At 44.5% G+C, this 19,674-nt stretch overlaps 1 long non-coding RNA gene across 4 annotated transcripts in view; it reads left to right on the top strand.

Moving 5' to 3' along the window:
• LOC102554502 (uncharacterized) overlaps positions 1-14,771 on the top strand; it is an 85,034-nt gene extending 70,263 nt beyond the window's left edge. For 3 of the 4 annotated variants that reach the window (XR_015646921.1, XR_015646922.1, XR_015646924.1), the window contains one exon: positions 11,577-12,106. This is a non-coding gene — a long non-coding RNA (uncharacterized LOC102554502). Of the gene's footprint in view, positions 1-11,576; positions 12,107-14,605 lie in introns of those variants that run through there. The other variant, XR_015646923.1, reaches the window with a different exon arrangement.
• The last annotated feature ends 4,903 nt before the right edge of the window (positions 14,772-19,674 follow it).

The raw sequence follows: 19,674 nt of genomic DNA, 5'->3' as shown, positions 1-19,674 counted from the left end.
TTTCTGTAATTCCGCCCAGAGGTTCAGAAATCACACCTACGTTCTTTGTACTGTGCATGGTCTCATGGCTCTTCCGTGCCCCCGAAACTCCCAGCTACTTCATACTACCTGAGCACTCAGAGCCCTGTTTGCCACCTGACCTCACCTAATTGAGTATGCCTGGTTAATATTTTCTCGACTCCACATTCTGAACGGTAAGACAGAGAAAACGACACCATAGGTCAAAACCCTTGCTGTGTAAGCGTGCTGACCTGAGTTCTACATCTAAAACCCAGTTAAAGGTGGAAGAGGAGAAACCATGCCATAGTCCTCTGACAGCCACAAATGTGACATGACATGTGTGTCTACACCCATATATCATGCATACATCCATAGTAATAAATAATATTTAAAGTTATAAATGATAGTATTAACAGCTCCCATGTAACAGTTGGGTCATATTTAGACCAGACATGGCGGTATATTCCTTCAGCACCTGGGAGGCAGAGGCAGGTCAATGTCTATGCATCTGAGGCCAGCCTGCTTTACAGAGTAAGTTCCAGGACAGCCAAGACTACATAGCGAGACCTCACCCTGCCTCAAAAAACAAATACCCTACCCAAAAGAATGGAGCCACACTTTCATAATAATAAGAATTTTCCTGGGTGGTGGTAGCACATGCCTTTAATCCTGGTACTCAAGAGGCAGATGAAGGTGGATCTCTGATACACGGGAGCTAGTTCTAGGACAGCCAGGGTGACACCAAGAAACCCTGTCTCAACAAAACAAAAAACAAAAAAATCAAGCCTGCCTTAAGTCCAGCTTTCTCATATGGAAAGGGGATGTGGTACTTAATTCTTTTTACTCAGCACACTAGCCTCCAATTCTAGGCATTTTGCTACAAATTACATGATTTCATTCTTCTTTATAGCTGAATAGTATTCCATTCCAGTCCTCTTTATAGCTGAATAGTATTTCATTTCAGTCCTCTTTATAGCTGAATGGCACATATCACATTCATAATGTCACAATAAACATGTGTAAACCATATGTTAGTAAAAACATGAATTCTTGGCAGTACAAGGACATTCTAGGGCATGCTCCCTGGCCTCCCCATGATCACTGTATAGCATAGCTAAAGCTCACAGTGTATCCCATACAGAAGTATTTTTGTTTCATTTTGAAGACAGAGTCTCTGTGACCCAAGCTATCTAATTTAGAACTCACTCTATATATCATCCGCTCTCCTCAAATTCGCAAGCCTCCTGCCTCAGCCTCTTTCTGGCCTCTACTGGCACCAGACATACATGTAGCGCACAGACATACATGCAGGCACAACACTTTCACACATTAAAATTTACTTTTTCCCCCCAAAGTTACATATCTGGAAATAACATCTGGATGGATCCTAAAGGCAATCATAAGTATTCTTTTGGTTTTACTATGTATGTATGCTGGAGGTGACACCCAGGACCTCGAGTATGTTAGCCAAGTACTCTAGCACCAAGCTTTAGAGCAGCCACTACAGTGTTTGCTTTTTTTTTTCATTTTTTAAAAGATTTATTTATTTATTATAGATGAGTACACTGTCACTGTCTTCAGACACACCAGAAGAGGGCATCAGATCCCATTACAGATGGTTGGGAGCCACCATGTGGTTGCTGGGAATTGAACTCAGGATCTCTGGAAGAGCAGCCAGTGCTCTTAACCGCTGAGCCATCTCTCCAGCCCCCCCCTTTTTTCATTTTTAAAATTTATTTTTATGTGTGTTTGCCTGCATGTATGTATGTGCACTGTGTATTATGCTACCCACATGCTTAGTGCCCACAGAAGTCAAACAATGGCATTGGACCCCCTAGAACAGGGTTATAGACAGTTCTGGGCACTCATGTGGGTATTGGGAACTTAGATCCTCTTTGAGAACAGCAAATTCTCTTAACCATTAATTCACTGAACCTTTTCTCCAGCCCCACTACAGTACAATGTTTGTTTTATTGTTGTTGTTGTTGGTTGGTTGTTTGTTTGGTTGGTTAGTTTTGGAAGTTTCTCTGTGTAGTCCTAGTTGTCCTGGAACTCTGTACACCAGGCTGGCCTCAAACTCACAGAGATCCATTTGCTTCTGCTCCCAAGTGCTGGGGTTAAAGGTGTGTGCCACTGGGGCTGGAGAGATGACTCAGTGGTTAGGAGCACTGGCTGCTCTTCCTGAGGTCCTGAGTTCAAATCCCAGCAACCGCATGGTGGCTCACAACCATCTGTAAAGAGATCTGATGCCCTCCTCTGGTGTGTCTGAAGACCGCTACAGTGTGCTCATATACATAAAATAAATAAATCTTTTTTTAAAAAAAGGTGTGTGCCACCAAAGCCTGGCCCCTACAGTGTTCTTATAAGAGGAAGGTAGAATGGCACCTGATACAGACAGAACACTCAAATTTACACACTAAGGAAGACTGGTAGTCACCAGAACAAGAAGAACCAGGAAATGAAGTCCCCTGTAAATCCTGGGAATGGCCATCAAGCTATCTCGCCCAGCCTTTTGCTTCTGCCGTTTCCCACCCCCTCCAAACCTCTAACTGTGAGAGAACAGCTATCCGATGTTTTCCCAGAACCATCTGGCACCAATCTGCACATACAATAGATCGCCAGTAAATACTGTTTAAACAGGAAGGAGCCAGGCATGGTGGTGCGCACTCTAATCTTAACTGCTTGGGAAGCTGAGTCAGAAGGATGACTTGGGAACAGGAAGAGTCCGAGATGCTCTTGGGCAGCTGACTGGGAGTTGTCTGTGCATTGGGTCCCCTTGCATTGGGTGTGATTCTGTGCATTGACTTTGCTGGAGAAGACTCGACTTGCGGGTGGCATAGACAGGGTGGCACCTTTTCCCCTGGAGTCCCAGGACAGGCAGGGTGGGATTTCTAAGCAGCTGCACTCAAAGCATCAGCCTGGAAGGCAGTCCCTGCTCCCTGGGAAAGGGAGGCTCTGCTTCCTTTCTCTGCCACCTCCTCTCATCCCTCACACCAGGCCTCGCAAGTTCCCAGGAGCACCATTTTTTTCTTTCTTATCTGTCCTTTAAGCCTCTTGGTTCCAGCAGTTTATGAGCTAAATTCCAGCAAAGACCCTGCCTGATCCCTTCATTGACCCTTCTTGCTTTTGATGAGTAAGAGGAAGCAGAAGCCACAAGGCCTCTAGGTCTTCCGTTTGTATGGCCCTCTCTGCCATAAATTCTATCCTTGGCCTCAGTCTACAGCCTCAGACAGGCATGCTGTGTCTTTTGAGATTGCTGATGTCAACTCTTTTTAGTTCAAAAGAAGGAAACACAACCTGGAGGGAGCAAAGATAGAACCTAAGCCATACAACTGCAGTACAGTTCCCCTGGGCTAGAATGAGGCTCGCCTTGCAGTCCAGCACTCGCCCAGCATTTTGCTTCTGCCCTTTCCCACCCCCTTAAAACCATAACTGTGAGAGAACAGCTATCTGATGTTTTCCCAGTATCATCTGTTACCAACCTTCACACACAATAGATCGCCAGTAAATACTGTTTAAACAGGAAGAAGCCAGGCATGGTGGTGCACACTTGTAATTCTAGCTGTTTGGGAAGCTGAGTCAGAAGGATGACTTGGGTCCAGGAAGACTCCAAGACCCTCTTGGGCAGCTGACTGGGAGTTGTCTGTGCGTTGGGTTCTCTTGCAGAACAGATTGTTGAAGTGCTCAGTTCTGCATAAGGGGCCTTGCACTATTGTCCCCCGAAGCCATTACCCAGTTCTCCAAAAGAGGTAGATTATTCTTTTGTTTGGTTGGCTATGGGTGTTTTAAGACAGGGTTTCAGGGGCTGGGGATTTAGCTCAGTGGTAGAGCGCTTACCTAGGAAGCGCAAGGCCCTGGGTTTGGTCCCCAGCTCCGAAAAAAAAAAAAAAAAAGAACAACAAAAAAAAAAAGACAGGGTTTCTCTGTATAACAGTCCTGGCTGTTCTGGTGGCACTTGTCTTTTTCTTTTCTTCTTTTTCGGAGCTGGGGACCGAACCCAGGGCCTTGCGCTTGCTAGGCAAGCACTCTACCACTGAGCTAAATCACCAACCCCAAAACTACCTCCTGGCTGTTCTGGAACTCACCGTGTAGACCAGGCTTGCCTCAAACTCACAGAGATCTGCCTGCCTTTGCCTCCCAAGTGCTGGGATTAAAGGTATGCACCATGGCTGGAGAGATGGCTCAGAGGTTAAGAGCACTGACTGCGCTTCCAGAGGTCCTGAGTTCAAATCCCAACAACCACATGGTGGCTCAGAACCATCTGCAATGGGATCTGATGCCCTCTTCTGGTGTGTCTGAAGACAGCTACAGTGTATTCATACATGAAATAAATGAATTTTTTTTAAAAAGGTGTACACCATGACTGCACAGATATTATGATCATTCTAAACCAAACATAAGAAATTTGCTTCCTGTGACTAGCTATTCACCTTTGGAGGGGAACATTTGATATGCTTTTTCTCAACCTGATAGAGGGAGTAATCTGTAGGCCTTGTTGGGAGAAAGCCTTTGTCCTGAGATCTTTCCTTTTCCTACTATTATATAAAGATGCGAGGTCTGAGTGGACGGATTAGGACACCAACCCAGTCACAAAACCGCCAACCTATAGTTTGTCCCGCCTGCAGAGTGTTTTGGGAATGGAGCTGAGCATAATCATCATGGGAGAGACCAGAGAGACTCCATGAAGCAACTGGTGCGAGCAGATACAGAGTCCCACAGCCAAACACTAGGTGGAGCTTGAGGAGTCCTGCATGGCTGGGGAAGGAAGGATCTGAGGAGCCAGAGGGGTCAGGACACCAGGAGAACATGGCGCACAGAATCAACTGACCACGGCTCATGGGAGCTCACAGAGATCAGGGAGCCTCTGGGGTCTGACCTAAGTCCTGTGTATATATGTTATAGTTGTGTAGCTTGGTGTCGTGTGGGAATCCTAAGAGTGGGAGCAGAGGCTATCTCTGACTCTTTTTCCTACTCGTGGGAACTTTTCCTCCTATTAAGTTGCCCAGTCCAGCCTTGACGTGAGAATATACGCCTGCCTGCTCTTACTGTACTTTGTTATGCCATATTTGGCCAATGCCCCTGGAAGGCCTGCTCTTTTCTGAGAGGAGGTGGATCTAGCAGTGAGGGGAAGTTGGGGCAGAGGGAGGAGGTTAGGGGAGGGGAGGGACGGGAAACTGCAGTCAGGATGTAATATGTAAAGTTTGTCTTGGACTATATAAAGTACCAATTATGAAAACAAAAATCTTTTCTTGGGGTTTGGAAGAATAGAATGCTGGGTCTTGTGCATGCTAAGCAAGTGCCCCAGCACTGAGCAGCACCCCGAGTCCTGAATGTGTATCCACCCAAGAGCTTCTAGCTCTTTTACTTTTTTTTTTTTCCCGGAGCTGGGGACCGAACCCAGGGCCTTGCGCTTGCTAGGCAAGCGCTCTACCACTGAGCTAAATCCCCAACCTCTAAAGCTCTTTTAAAATAGAAACAAACTTAATATGAATTTTACATGTATGAGTGAGTGTTTTGCCTGCATGTGTGTTTGTGCCCATGGAGTCCAAAAGGGATTCCCTTACCCTCCTAGGAATGAAATCATAAAGTGTTGTGAGCCACTATGTTGGTGCTAGAAATCCAACCCTAGTCAAAGAGAACAGCTAGTGCTTTTAACTTCTAAGCCATCTTCTCTAGCCTCAGGTAGTCATTCTTTTCTGTTGCATGTACACCCACGTGCCAGCAGAGGGCACCAAACCCTCTTTTAGATGCTTGTGAGCCACCGTGTGTGGTTGCTGGGAATTGAACTCAGGACCCCTGGAAGAACAGTCAGTGCTCTTAACCGCCGAGCCATCTCTCCAGACCCATATGTTCATTCTTAAAGATGGTCAAGATGAAAGGACGAAGCTTTCAAAGCTTCAGTTGTCCACTCCAACTGTTCTGGCAATAGAAAGATGAAGGCCCTTCTCACCTGAGGGACACCCTACTATGACTCTTTGTCACATGTATAGGAAAGAACACCCCACCAATGGAGGTCCTGTTCACAGAATCTCTTAACTGGCACTTTGGGATGACCCATTTTAAAGACAGGAAACTGAGTAGCAAAAAATGTATGCTTTCAATGTCCTTCAGTCTCTCTTCTCTTCTTTCCCCCTCCCTTCTTCCTCTATCCCTCAACGGTGTCTTTTGTAGCCCAGGCTTACCTCAAAATCTCTACCTAACTGAACGAGTGATCCTCCACCAAATACTGACATTCCAGGGCTGTAGCACAATACACAGCTTCAATGATCTCCCTGTCTCCTGCTCTGACTAACGGTAAGCACACTGGCTGGCAAAATGACTCAGCCAGCCAAGTGTTTGCTGTACAAGCCTGATGATCTGAGTCCATAGCTCTAGGACCATGTAAAGGTAGAGAAAGAAAATTGGCTCTATAAGACTTGTGTCCGACCTCCACACAGTCCCTGCGGCATGTGTGCTCCCCTTACCATACATACTATAATAATAAATATTCTTGGGGCTGGGGATTTAGCTCAGTGGTAGAGCGCTTGCCTAGGAAGCGCAAGGCCCTGGGTTCGGTCCCCAGCTCCGAAAAAAAGAACCAAAAAAAAAATATTCTTTGGTTTGTCCACACAGAGTTTTGCTGTGTAGCCCTGACTGTCCTAGAACTGATTCTGTAGATTGCGCCAGCCTTGATCTCAGAGATCTGCTTGTCTCTGCTTCCCAAGCACTGGGATTAAAGGTGTGTGTCACCATGCCTGCTGGCCAGCACTTTCTCTCTAATAGAAAAGCGAGCCATAGGGGGCTGGAGATATATATATACACACACACATATATATACACACACATATATATACATATATATATACACATATATACATATATAATATAAAATGACTATATATAAAATATATAGTAAAATATAAAAAAAGAAATGAACACATGTAGACATTTTTCTGAATTTTTGTGTGTGTGCATGCATGCGTGCACGGGGTAGAGAGATAGCTCAGTGGTTAAGATTCCTCTTCAAGGGGTTGGGGATTTAGCTCAGTGGTAGAACACTTGCCTAGGAAGCGCAAAGCCCTGGGTTCGGTGATAATAAATAAATAAATAAATCTTTTTTTAAAAGAAAGTCATAGAGATGAGAAACCATGCAGGCAGAACCCAGAGCATGAATGTTCAAGAAGGGCCTAGCTTGGGTTCTTCTCTAAGACCAAGGCAACTTCCATGGGTTCCTGAATTTTATCCTACTCCTCCTGAGATGGCTTCTGCACGTCCTAGAAGAATACTCCACTCCGTAGCTTAGGACCCTTATGCTTCTGGTTCGTTGCTGGAAGAAGTGTTCTCCAGAGCCCAGATTGAGGTGGGTGTAGGAGGCGACAAAGTGCAAGTTGACCAGGAGGTCAAAGTGGCTTCTACTTTTCCTGGAATAAGTCTGACCAATCTGGGAGGCCATGGCTTACAGGCAGTATGGAGCTAACCACGAAAGGATGGGCTGGTCCTAGGAGCCAATGAGTGGCAAGGACTATCACTAGAGAGACTGGAAGGCAATGTGTGTGTGTGTGTGTGTGTGTGTGTGTGTGTGTGTGTGTGTGTGTGTTTAAATTATATAATATATATTTAAAATTTTTTTATATATTTTGACTATGTGCTTGCCCCATCTTCTAGTTACTTGTATTCTCTGAACTGTCTTACTTATATTTGGAATACTTAAATACATCTTAAGTTTTTCTTTTGGCCAGCTTGGTTCCTTAACTATAACCTCAGTGGAGTGGCTGGCTCTAATTCTAGGAAAAGTTGGTCCTCAGTATCCACGTCACCGTAGCTTTTATATGTGGATACCAGCTTGGCTCTCTTTTATTATTTTGACATTATATAAGATTTGGCTTGCAAAAGTGGAAAGCCACAATGTGGAAGACATTAGAAAACAATATAATATTTCTTTTAACCAGATTGTCTTATTGGGTACCAAGTGGTAATAATTGATGAGAAACAAAGATCAGACCTGCTAGAAGTCAGAAGTTTAGCTGGGCAGTGGCAGCACATACCCTTGACTCTGGTACTTGGGTGACAGAGGAAGGCAGATCTCTGTGAATTCGAGGCTAGCTTGGTCTACATAGTGAGTTCTAGGACAGTCAGAGCTACACAGAGAACCCTCCTCTTGAAAAACAAAACAAAGCAAAACAAACAAAAAACAGAAAAGATGATCTTAAGAAAGAAATTTTTAGAATTGTTTCTTACCATAGATTAAATTAAAAATTCTGAAAAACCTGTTTGTTTGTTTGTTTTTTAATTTTAAAGGGGCAATAGTGGTAAAACAAAACAAAACAATAGCTTTAGGGGCTGTAGAGATGGCTCAGTGGTTAAGGACACTGACTGCTCTTCTACAGGTCCTGAGTTCAAATCCCAACAACCACATGGTGGCTCACAGCCATCTGTAATGGGATCTGATGCCCTTTTCTGGTGTGTCTGAAGACAGCTACAGTGTACTTATATAATAAATAAATCTTTAAAAAATAGGTTTAAAAAAATGGGTTTAAAATCCGTATGTTTGGGGCTGGGGATTTAGCTCAGTGGTAGAGCGCTTACCCAGGAAGCGCAAGGCCCTGGGTTCGGTCCCCAGCTCCAAAAAAAAAAAAAAAAAAAAAAAAAAACGTTAAAAAATCCGTATGTTTACATGCATGTACAAATACAAATCATATGTAAAACCACAGATAGGTCACCCTCTGAATCTTTGCAATAACGAGTTTAGCAGATATCTTAGTAGACAGTAGTTATCTAATTGGAAAGTAGTATTCTGGAGCAGAGTAATAATTTCTCTAATTTATACCCTCAAACAAATAGATATGAAACCAGGATTGAGATGGGAATCAAGAAGAGAATTATCTACCTCCCCCTTTGAAAAGTATGAACAAGGGGTTGGGGATTTAGCTCAGTGGTAGAGCGCTTGCCTAGCAAGCGCAAGGCCCTGGGTTCGATCCCCAGCTCCGAAAAAAAAAAAAAAAAAAGAAAAGTATGAACAAATTAAGAAAAAGAAGCCAGAGGCCATAAATTTGCAAGAGAACATTTTTTCTAAATATTTTTAAATTTAAAAACTCAGGCTACAATCTCCATGGACAGGATTTTGTATTGATAATGTGGTTCCTACCACCATAAGTTTGGGGGCCTGGCAGGTCCTTTTTCAAAGCTTGGATGCAGAGGGGTCTAACATTTCAGATTATCTCTCCACACCTGACTTGCTAAGATTTTATGAGAATGGTTAGAGTCAGTAAATTACAGTCTGACCTACAGGTTGATGTTCCTTCTATGGTTTGGATGTGGTTTGTCACATGAAGTGATGGAAACTTTAGGCTCTGAAGCCTTACAGAAGGAACTTGACTCCTGGAGCTCCACCCTCATGGTATTGATTGCTGTCTCATAGGTAGATCTTGTATGGTAAACTGAGGAACTAGACTAACCAATATATTATAAGATGCGTTGACATTAGAGTGGAAACAAGCAATAGTTTTAAGATGAGAAGTGGTTATGCTTATGTATCTACAGGGAATGAAAAAATATGGTTACCAACAAAACTTATAAAGACTAGATCTGAGGAAAAGGGGACAGGGGTGGGAGTGGGAGGAGAGGGGAACATGATCTGGTATTGAGTGGGAAAAGGGAATGAAGCCCCAAGGGCCAGCAGAAAGAATGCAAACAGGCAGCCTTGGGAAGAAGGAGGTTGGGAGGACTCTACAGAATGTATCAGAGACCTGGGAAGTGAGAGACTCTCAGGACTCAAAGGGGGGCCCTAAATGAAATGCCCTACAGTGGGAAGAGGGAACATTTTGAGCCCACTTCCAGCAGGAAGACAGGGCATCAAGTGCGGGGTGGGGTTGCCATCCCATAGTCAAAACTCTGACCCATAATTGTTCCTGTCCGGAAGAACTGCAGGGATGGAAATGGAGAAGAGCCTGAGGAAAAGAAGGTCCATCGACAGGTCCAAAGTGGGATCCAGCTCAAGGGGAGGCCCCAAGACCTGACACCATTACTGAGGCTATGGGGCACTCACAGAAAGGACCCTATCATGACTGCCCTCTAAAAGACCCAACAAGCAGCTGAAAGAGTCAGATGCAGATATGTGCATCAGCCAATGGACAGCAGCTGCTGACTCCTCTGGTTGAATTAGGGAAAAGCTGGAAGAAGCTGAGGAGGAGGGCAACCCAGTAGGAGAGTAGGAGGACCAGCAGTCTCAATTAACCTGGACTTCCAACCAGGCAGCATTCACCAGCTGAGATGAGGCCCCGACACATATACAGCAGAGGACTCCCGGGTCTGGGTTCAGTCAGAGAAGATGCACCTAACCCTCAAGAGACTGGAGGCCCCAGGGAGTTTAGAGGTCTGGTGGGGTGGGTGGGGTGGGAACATCCTTGTGGAGACAGAGGTGGGGGGAGGTATTAGATGTGGAACAGTCAGACGGTGGACTGAGAGTAGAATAAAATCTGCAGTGTAAAAATAAATAAATAAAATTAGTTAATTAATTAATTTTAAAAAATCAGATCTGACCAAGGAAAACCTCTTACTACCTGAGACATGGATGTCTTCACAAAGCAAATAGCCTAAATGGTTCACAGGCTGTCTCAGTCACTGATTTCTCCAAAAAGCACATGCAAATCAACTTCAAAAAAGGGCTAGCCCAAGTGATCCATCACAAAGAGAGACAGTGTGGAGACCGGCTAAATACAGAGACTGGTCAATAAATGCTACAGTTAGGGTTTTTGCGGACTAACCATTTTTTTCTTTGGGGCCCCCAAACAGGAATTCTTTGCCCCAATTCATCAGGAAACGAATATATATCCCGATCCCTTCTGTTGGAGTGGATGCTTTCAGGTGCATGATATGTTATGGGTTTGAAGTTGTTTTGCTTCAATTACTGTATATTGGTTAAAAATTTAAGTTTTAAAATTATTGTATATTAATATAAATTTAAGGTTTTTGTTTAACTATATTCTATATTGATAGAAATATAGGGCTGGAGAGATGGCTCAGTGGTTAGGAGCACCGACTGTTCTTCCTGAGGTCCTGAGTTCAAATCCCAGCAACCACATGGTGGCTCACAACCATCTGTAATGAGATCTGATGCCCTCTTCTGGTGTGTCTGAAGACCGCTACAGTGTGCTCATATACAAAAATAATTTATATTTCTTTTTTACATTATTCTATATTGATATTTAAGGTTTTTGTTTAATCTATAAATTTAAGTTTTGTTTAATTATTATATATTAATGGAAATGTAAAGTTGTTTTGTTTGAATTATTATATATTGATACATATTTAGGGATTTTCTTTTTGTTCATTGTACAGTGATAGGAATTTAAGGTTGTTGTGTTTCCTCGGCTGATTGGCAGAGTGACGTCAGCTGAGACAGACTCGGACTCGTGCTGAGGCAGGCCCCGTGGAGGACACGTGATGTTTGGAGGAAGGCTAAAAAGGACTCCAAAGACTGTGACAGAGGCTGAACCAGGCTTGCTTATAGAGCGAGCTGTGCAATACTTGTTTTCTCTCTGCTGCTCTTCGCTTCTCTGAGACAGGTAGAGCTCAGAACTTCTTCTGTGTTCCTCCAGGTTCCTCTTGCTGACGTGTGCTGAGGCCTGGCTGTCTGTGCTCCGTAGTGCCATGGCTGCTGATTCCTGTTTGCTGTCCTGACTCTACCGAACTGGCCTGCTGGTGTATCTGTGAGTGGTCTTGAGTGGATGGAGCTGCTGCTGCTGACCTGTGAACTAAGCTGCTGATTTCCAGACGACACAGATGGGAGTCGCTCCAAAGAACCTTCCCCCCCCCCCCCCCCCCCCGGGGCTGGGGATCAAACCCAGGACCTTGCACTTCCTAGGCAAGCGCTCTACCACTGAGCCAAATCCCCAACCCCCCAAAGAACCTTTCTAAACAGGTCCACTTCCCCCATATCCTTTCTTTTCCACTACCTCTGGGAGTTGGTGGGCTACAAGGAAGGTTGTAGGGTCTAAGAACCATCATTAAAAATAAGGGTTGAAAAAGTTAAAGTTACACATTTGAGAAAATGCCTGCAGAAGACCAGAGTGGAAGTAAATCGATAGGGCACTTTCTTAATTAATGACTGATGTGGGGAGGGCCCAGCTCGCTGTGGGTGGGGCTGGTGGTCCTGGGTTCTATAAGAAAGCATTCTGAGTGAGGAATAGCAGCAAGGAGCTTACTGGGGAGCAAGCCAGTAAGCAACCTCCATGGCTTCTACCTCAGTTCTTGCCCTGTTTGAGTTCCTGTCCTGACTTCCTTCAATGATGAACAGTGATGTGGAAATTTAACCCAAATCCTTTCCTCCCAAAGCTGCTTTTGATCATGGTGTTTCGTGAAAGTTAATAATAGTAACCCTAACTAAGATGATATCCTAGGATTTGGGGACTCTTGGCTCCTTATGGGTATATATCCCACGATTTTAAGTGGCTTTACTATTCTGGGTGTAATATGTTGTGGGGTTTTGTTTCCTGGCAATGGGGTATATCATACTACTTGAGGTTTGTTAAATTTTGGGGGAGGGGGATAGGGAATCTCGGCTGTGGGGTTATTCTTTGTGGTAATTTGAATAAAATAGCCCCCATAGACCCATAGGGAGTGGCACTACTAAGAGGTATGGCCTTATTGAGGGGGAAATGTGTAAATGTAGTCATTCTGGAGGCTTTTCGTCCCCACTTTTCCTCCAAAGTAATGATGGGGTGTTTGTGCACCTGCTCTATCCCATGTTAGCTCCTGAATAAATGACATGGGAACCTAATAAAACTTATTTTTTTCTTTTTCCTTTTTTTTTTTTCGGAGCTGGGGACCGAACCCAGGGCCTTGCGCTTGCTAGGCAAGCGCTCTACCACTGAGCTAACTCCCCAACCCCTTAATAAAGCTTATTAACAAGCTGCAGTCACTCTGCTGGGCAGATACTCTTTTTAAAAATGATATATTTGGGGTTGGGGATTTAGCTCAGTGGTAGAGCGCTTGATTAGCAAGCGCAAGGCCCTGGGTTCGGTCCCCAGCTCCGAAAAAAGAAAAAAAAAGAAAAAAAATGATATATTTATTTTATGTGAGTACACTGTACTGTGGTCTTCAGACACACCAGAAGAGGGCATCAGATCCCATTACAGATGGTTGTGAGCCACCATGTGGTTGCTGAGATTTGAACTCAGGACCTCTGGAAGAATAATCCGTGCTTTTAACCCCTGAGGCATATTTTCCAACCCACTGGGCTAACTTCTGAGGCTGCCAACTTCCCAACCACATGGCCCTGTACCTGCATCTGAATCTTTCCCCCCAGCTTGTTTCAATCCCCAGCAACCCTGTGTATCCTCATGGCTGCTTTCTCATTGCACCTCAAGGTAAATCCTCCTGGTCCCTCGTCCTCTTCTTCCTTTCTCATTCTCCTTCCTGCTGCTCTCTTTTGCTTGGAACCCCCAGACTGGGATGCGCTGCCCTGCCCTGTTCTCTTCTGCCCAGCTGTCCGCTGAGTTAAGCTTTATTAATCATTCAGAGGTGGTGGAAAGGAATCTTTACACATCACTGAGACAGGAGAGATGCTCCAAATATCACGACAATGCTAACCCCTGCAGCCTGCAGCCTGCAGCCTTCAGCCTGCAGCCTGACCTCTGAACTCAGCAATCAGCATTTGAATACACAGTGCCCAAAACTATCCTGCAACATAAGTGTGGCATCATTGGTGGAAATGATGCCCTATGGGCAGGCTTTGAAGTCTCAACTGCTCAAACTTTGACCTGTTTGTAGAACTCTCTCCTCAGCTCCTTCTCCAGCACCATGTCTGCCAGAATGCCATCCTGCTTCCTGCCATAGGGCCTAAACCTCTTTTTTTTTCTGGTTTTGCGGGGTTTTTTTTTGTTTTGTTTTTTGTTTTTTGTTTTTTTTTTGGTTCTTTTTTTCGGAGCTGGGGACCAAACCCAGGGCCTTGCGCTTCCTAGGCAAGCGCTCTGCCAGTGAGCCAAATCCCCAACCCCTGGTTTTGCGTTTTTATTGGGGTTTATTATGGGCAGGAGGAACTGCCACCATAAAGTATGCCCCTCCCACGAAGCAGGTCCACTCTAATCCTACTGCCTTCCGCGACTTTTTCTTTTTCTTTGTGCTGCTAGCAGCAGCCGGGCCTAAACCTCTTGAAACTGTAAGTCAGCCCCAATTATAGCTTTTCCTTTATAAAAGTAGGGGCTGGAGAGATGGCTCAGCGGTTAAGAGCACTGACTGCTCTTCCAGAGGTCCTGAGTTCAATCCCCAGCAACCACATGGTGGCTCACAACCATGTGTAATGGGATCTGATGTGGTGAAACTGAGGACAGTGGTAATATACTTTCACATACATTAAATAAATCTTTAAAAACTTGCTGTGGTTCTGGTGTCTGTCTGCAGCAACAGAAACCTTAACTAATACAATCCCTATACTAGAAAACAGCAAACAACATCCGGAAAGAAAACCAAACAAAACCAAACAAACCCTATATGTGTTTTTCGAGGGCATAAAATCTGTTCTGCGTTTGGGTGTGTGTCCCATATTATGAGACTGCCTCACAGTACAGATAGATGTGTCTCTGAATTCAGTCAAAGTCATCTGGAACAAAGCAAGTTCTTGATCTAGGCTTGGTGGAACACAGCTTTAATTTGGCCACACCTTCTGCTGGAGAGCTATATAAGGACAATGGACGATTCACTCTTTTTCACCTGCTTGCCTTGTGGGACTGAACAACTCGATCCTTGGATTTCCATTCACAGCTGACCATTGTTGGGACATTGGACTCCAGACTGTAAGTCATCATAAAAAACTCCCTTACTATATAGAGACATACCCTTCTGTGACTCTAGGGAACCCTGACTAATTCATGTACTAAATGGAGTTCCACCCATTGTGAAGATCCCTTTCTTCAGTGTCTAGGGCTGTTACAAAAATGGCTGGCATGGTGGTTGTCCATTTCTGGGAAGTACCTGCATGATAATACAGGAGCACTTTTTCTTACTTGTTTTTATTTATCTTTATTTTATGTGTATATGTAAATGCTTGCATGTGTGTAAGTACATAGACCAGGTGATGGCTGGTAGCCCTTGATGTCAGAGCTGGACTCCAGCGTGGTTATGAGGTACTGGGAACTAAATCCAGGTCCTCTGCGAGAGCAGCAAATACTTTTAGCCTTTGAAGCCATCCCTCCTGCCAGGCTTTGATCTTTTCTTAGTCAACCTATCATAAGGCACACTCCATGAGGCCATAGGCACATACTCTCGGGGACGGAGGACATTGTAATGGCATGTTCTTTAGCCAGTGCCAAAGTTCTACACCAGTCAAACAAGTTTGTCACGTGAACTTTGCATTCTAGTAGCTGCTCACCTTGCCTTCAGTGATGTGATGCTGTCCATTTGGCCATTGCTACTCCTGGAGTCTAACTAGATTTACTCTAGTGTGGCACAAAGAGAAAAGTTAAAACCACTTCAAATGATATTAACAGTGTGTCTTCAGGGAAGACAAGGCTGGTTTTTTGGTTTTGTTTGTTTGTTTTCGAGACAGGGCTTCTCTGTATAACCACGCCACCACACCTGGCAGAGGACTAGGTTTTAAACAAGTCCACTTCTAGCACTCCAATTTATTCGAGCCCTAGAATCCCTTCATCAACACTAAGTCTAAAGATACCAGGCATCTCCAGCTTCTCCTTGGTAGGCTATCACTTGGCAAAGACTGTGGTCAACCAATCAAATTCTTGGTACCTTTTAAAACTGAGCTTCAATATTAAACCTAGAATCTCTGCTCAGACGGTCCATATTGGTAAACTCAGCCTGATCCAGGTTCATGTGGTCTGCCATTACCTAGGCCCAGTCTGCGCTTGAATGAATTAGCAAATTTATTACGTTCTTTGATGGTGTAATGTCCCTTCCTGGGGACCTCACTTTCTCACAACTAGGGTCTTGTTACAGGTCTAGAGGCAGTGGTGGAGAAAGCAGAGACTTCTCTCTGCCCTGTTGTCTCCTTCAGGGAAAGTCACTGCTGGCTCCAGGGACAATTGGGAGGGGAGGGTAATATACTACAGGGGGCTGGGGAGAGGAAGGTGTTACAGGCTCTGCTTGAATGAACCCTGTGAAACTGAGTCCAACACCCTCAAGCTCTTTCGGGCCCACTCTTCTGTCTCCAAGATAAGTTATAGGATCCCACCCACTCTTTGTCTATCCACCCTCTCACTTGAACCACAGAAACCTTTGAGGCTAAGGCTTAAATTTACATTGTAAATCAGCCAGTCACGTGACATCAGCTTGGGCTCTGGCTACTGGAGAGATTTACTTCCAGGACACTTTAGATCGTTTCTGTGCAGCTTGTGTTGGCTACTTGTATCAGTGAGCTCATTCTTCCCCTCAGCATTTCATCCAGGGATGCCCGCATTACCATTGCTTGGCTTCCTACAAAGGCTTCGCTCTGGAGAGGTCTATCAGGAATATCAAAGGCATTTACTTTGCATAGCCACGCCCTCTCAGCCCTCCTGAGGGAAGGTTCCTTGAGTTGGAGAAACAGCTCTAGATACCATACCACCCCACCCATTAGAGAAATTCATCCTTGTGTTTCTGTTTCTCCAGAACCACTTCTGGTACTGAAATCTGATGTTTCAGGGCTTCTCTATGGAATGGAACCAACAGAATGAATCTGTATTTTAAAAGGGATTGTCGTAATCGTCTTAGCATGCATATCTCTCTCTCTCTCTCTCTCTCTCTCTCTCTCTCTCTCTCTCTCTCTCTCTCTCTCTCGCTCTCTCTCTCTCGCTCTCTCTCTCGCTCTCTCTCTCTCTCTCTCTCTCGCTCTCTCTCTCTCTCTCTCTCACACACACACACACACACACACACAGCACTGTCTGGTGGCAGTAAAATGGCAGTAAAATGGCTTACGGAGGCAAACTTTGGTTTTGCTTTTGCTGCTTGACTGAAGGTCAAGAGCTGAGGATCGAACCCAGGGCCTTGTGCTCGCTAGGCAAGCACTCTACCACTGAGCTAAATCCCCAACTTGATCTCCAGTCTTGCTGGTTTATCCTATCTCCTCCTCTGCCCCTGCTGTTGACTTTACTGATGGGTAGAACCCCAGCCTTTTCAAATTTCCAGTATGGACTGAAGACCAGCAGCTCTCCAGAGAATCTCCCAGACCTTCGGTGCCAAACTGGGACTACTGAGACACTCGGCCTCGTGGACTGAGCAACTGCTGGATTCTCTGTCTCTCCGGAGTGATACAGCCATTATCAGACCAAATTGTAAGCTGATCTAATTTGGTTGTTTTGTGGGCAGGGTCTCTCTATACAGCCCCGGCTGACCTCCAATAGGCTATGTAGACATGTAGACTAGGTTAGCCTCAAACCTACAGAGATCTGCCTGTCCCTGCCTCCCGAACAGCCCCAGTGAATCCCATTTTACTGTATATTCATTCAGTTCCTGTAGAGAACTCCGGAGTAACACAGGACTCCACCCTCCTGAACACTCTCTTGTAGGAGTGGGTCCTGTTTCTCCTCTGACTGGATTATTTTGACGTTTTCTTCTTTGCCTTTTTCCCCCCTTTTCGTAGCTCTACAGACTGAACGCAGGACCTAAAACATTCTATGGACCAACTCTACATCTGAGATATATCCCTATCGTAGAAGCAGGCTATTATAAAACTTTCTAGACACAGGCATTACAGGCGTTCCCTCGTACTTTTCTGCTGCTGTGTTTTGACAGCCAGGAACCTTTACCAGAATGCCAGTGTCCTGTACTGTTAGTAACCTCCGGCAGTCAGAATCATAAGCAGAAAAGACCTGTTTTCTGTATGAAGTACCCTGCCTCCAATATTTTGTTACAAAAGCAAGACATTGCATGCATTTATCAAGGGGGTGAGGTACCCTTAATTGCCCTTGCAAAATATTTGCCCTATTATTCGTGTAGAAATGACAAAGAATACGTACCTCACTCCTCTCTGAGATAGGTGTCCAAGGGTCTTTTGGGACGTTACATCTGTGGGAGTTTTGTGTTACTTATGGGTGTGTTTTGGTATATATATATATATATATATATATATATATATATATATATATATATATATATATATAATTTCTTACATATTTTCCCCCTTAGTTGTTTGGGTTTTCTTTTTGAGACAAGTTTCACTTTGTATACCATGCTGGCCTTGAGCTCAGGATCTGGTTGCCTCTGCCTCCCAAGTCCTGGGATAAAAGGTTTGTGCCTGTTTGTTTGCTGTTGTTTTAAGACAGGCTCTTACATGGTAGCCCTGGCTATCCTGGAACTTTCTCTCAGCTTATTGGGTTTTGAGATTTATAGACATGATCCACCATATCCAGAATGATATTCTCTTCTTTTGTTTTTCAAGACAGGATTTCTCTTTGTAACAGTCCCAGTTGTCCTTTGTAGACCAAGCTGTCTACAAGCTGTCGATCAACCTGCCTCTGTATCTGGAGTGCTTGGATTAAAGGCAGGTGCCACCACCACCCACCTAAGGTATATATTCTTTTTTTTAATAGCTTCTGAATGTGACAATTTATTTGGGGGTGAAGGAGGTTTCACCCCTGTAAGGTATATATTCTTAATTGCTTGTGCACATATATCTACAGTTGGTAGAACAATGTCCCCTGAAAAATGACTGACCATCTTCTAATATTCTGGAATGTGTGGATATGTGACCTTTTTATATCAGAAGGTCTCTTGGAGATATGACAAAGCAATATTACTTCTTTTTTTTTGTTGTTTTTGTTTTTGTTTTTTTTTCAAGACAAGGACTGGGTTTCTCTGTGTAACACTGGGTGTCCTAGAATTTGCTCTGTAGATCAGGCTGGCTTCCTCAAAGAAATCTGCCTGCCTCTGGAATGCTGGGATTAGAGGGGTAGACCAGTACCGCCCAGTTTGACAAAGTGAGATAATCTTGAGACGGGAAATGATCCTGGATTTCCAAGGTGACCTTGATGTATCACAATGTAAAATCTGTGCTAGGCTCTGTGTGTGTGTGTGTGTGTGTGTGTGTGTGTGTGTGTGTGTGTGTGTGCGCGCGCGTGCGCTCTTGGTGGTCAGAAAACAGTACTCTAAAGACACCTACTTCCTAATCTTACCTGGAACCCACTGGGAAGGGAAAATGATCCTAGATCCTCTGGGTGGTCCAACATGAATACAAATATTATAAGAGGAAGGTATCAACAGGAGGACCAGGAGAAGGTCTGTGAGTCAAGTGAGAAAAGATAAGTAGGGTCATCCAGACAGAAAGAAGCAGGCAGAGAAAGGGACTGGAGAGGAAACAGAGATCTGAAGATGAAATGCTGCTGCCTTGAGAATGGAGGATAGACAGTGAGCTGGGAGTATAGGGGGTATGTTTGGGGAACTGGATTCTCCATGATGAACTCTGAATCAAGAAGGCCAGGGGAAAACCCTCCCAACAGGCCTCTAGGATAAATGAAGTCCTGCTAATATTTTGATCTTGACACCTTCTGGCTTCTGATGATAGAAAGGTAAGGAAATTCGTGTTCTGTGGCTCTAAGGTTGTGGCTTCTTATTGCAGAAGTAGGAAATGAATACGCCATTCTAGGTATTAATGTCTCTGCATGACTGCTAGTGTACATCTCAGGATGTGAGCTCAATTACACGCGTGTATTCCCTGGGGTGAAGCTCCACTCTCTGTGCATTGATGTGGACTAGACTGAGAGGGTTTTG

Source organism: Rattus norvegicus, chromosome X (genome assembly GCF_021556685.1).
Source record: "Rattus norvegicus strain SHRSP/BbbUtx chromosome X, alternate assembly SHRSP_T2T, whole genome shotgun sequence".
In the NCBI taxonomy this organism is placed as follows: Eukaryota; Metazoa; Chordata; class Mammalia; order Rodentia; family Muridae; genus Rattus; species Rattus norvegicus.
This window is presented reverse-complemented; position numbering and strand designations above follow the sequence as displayed.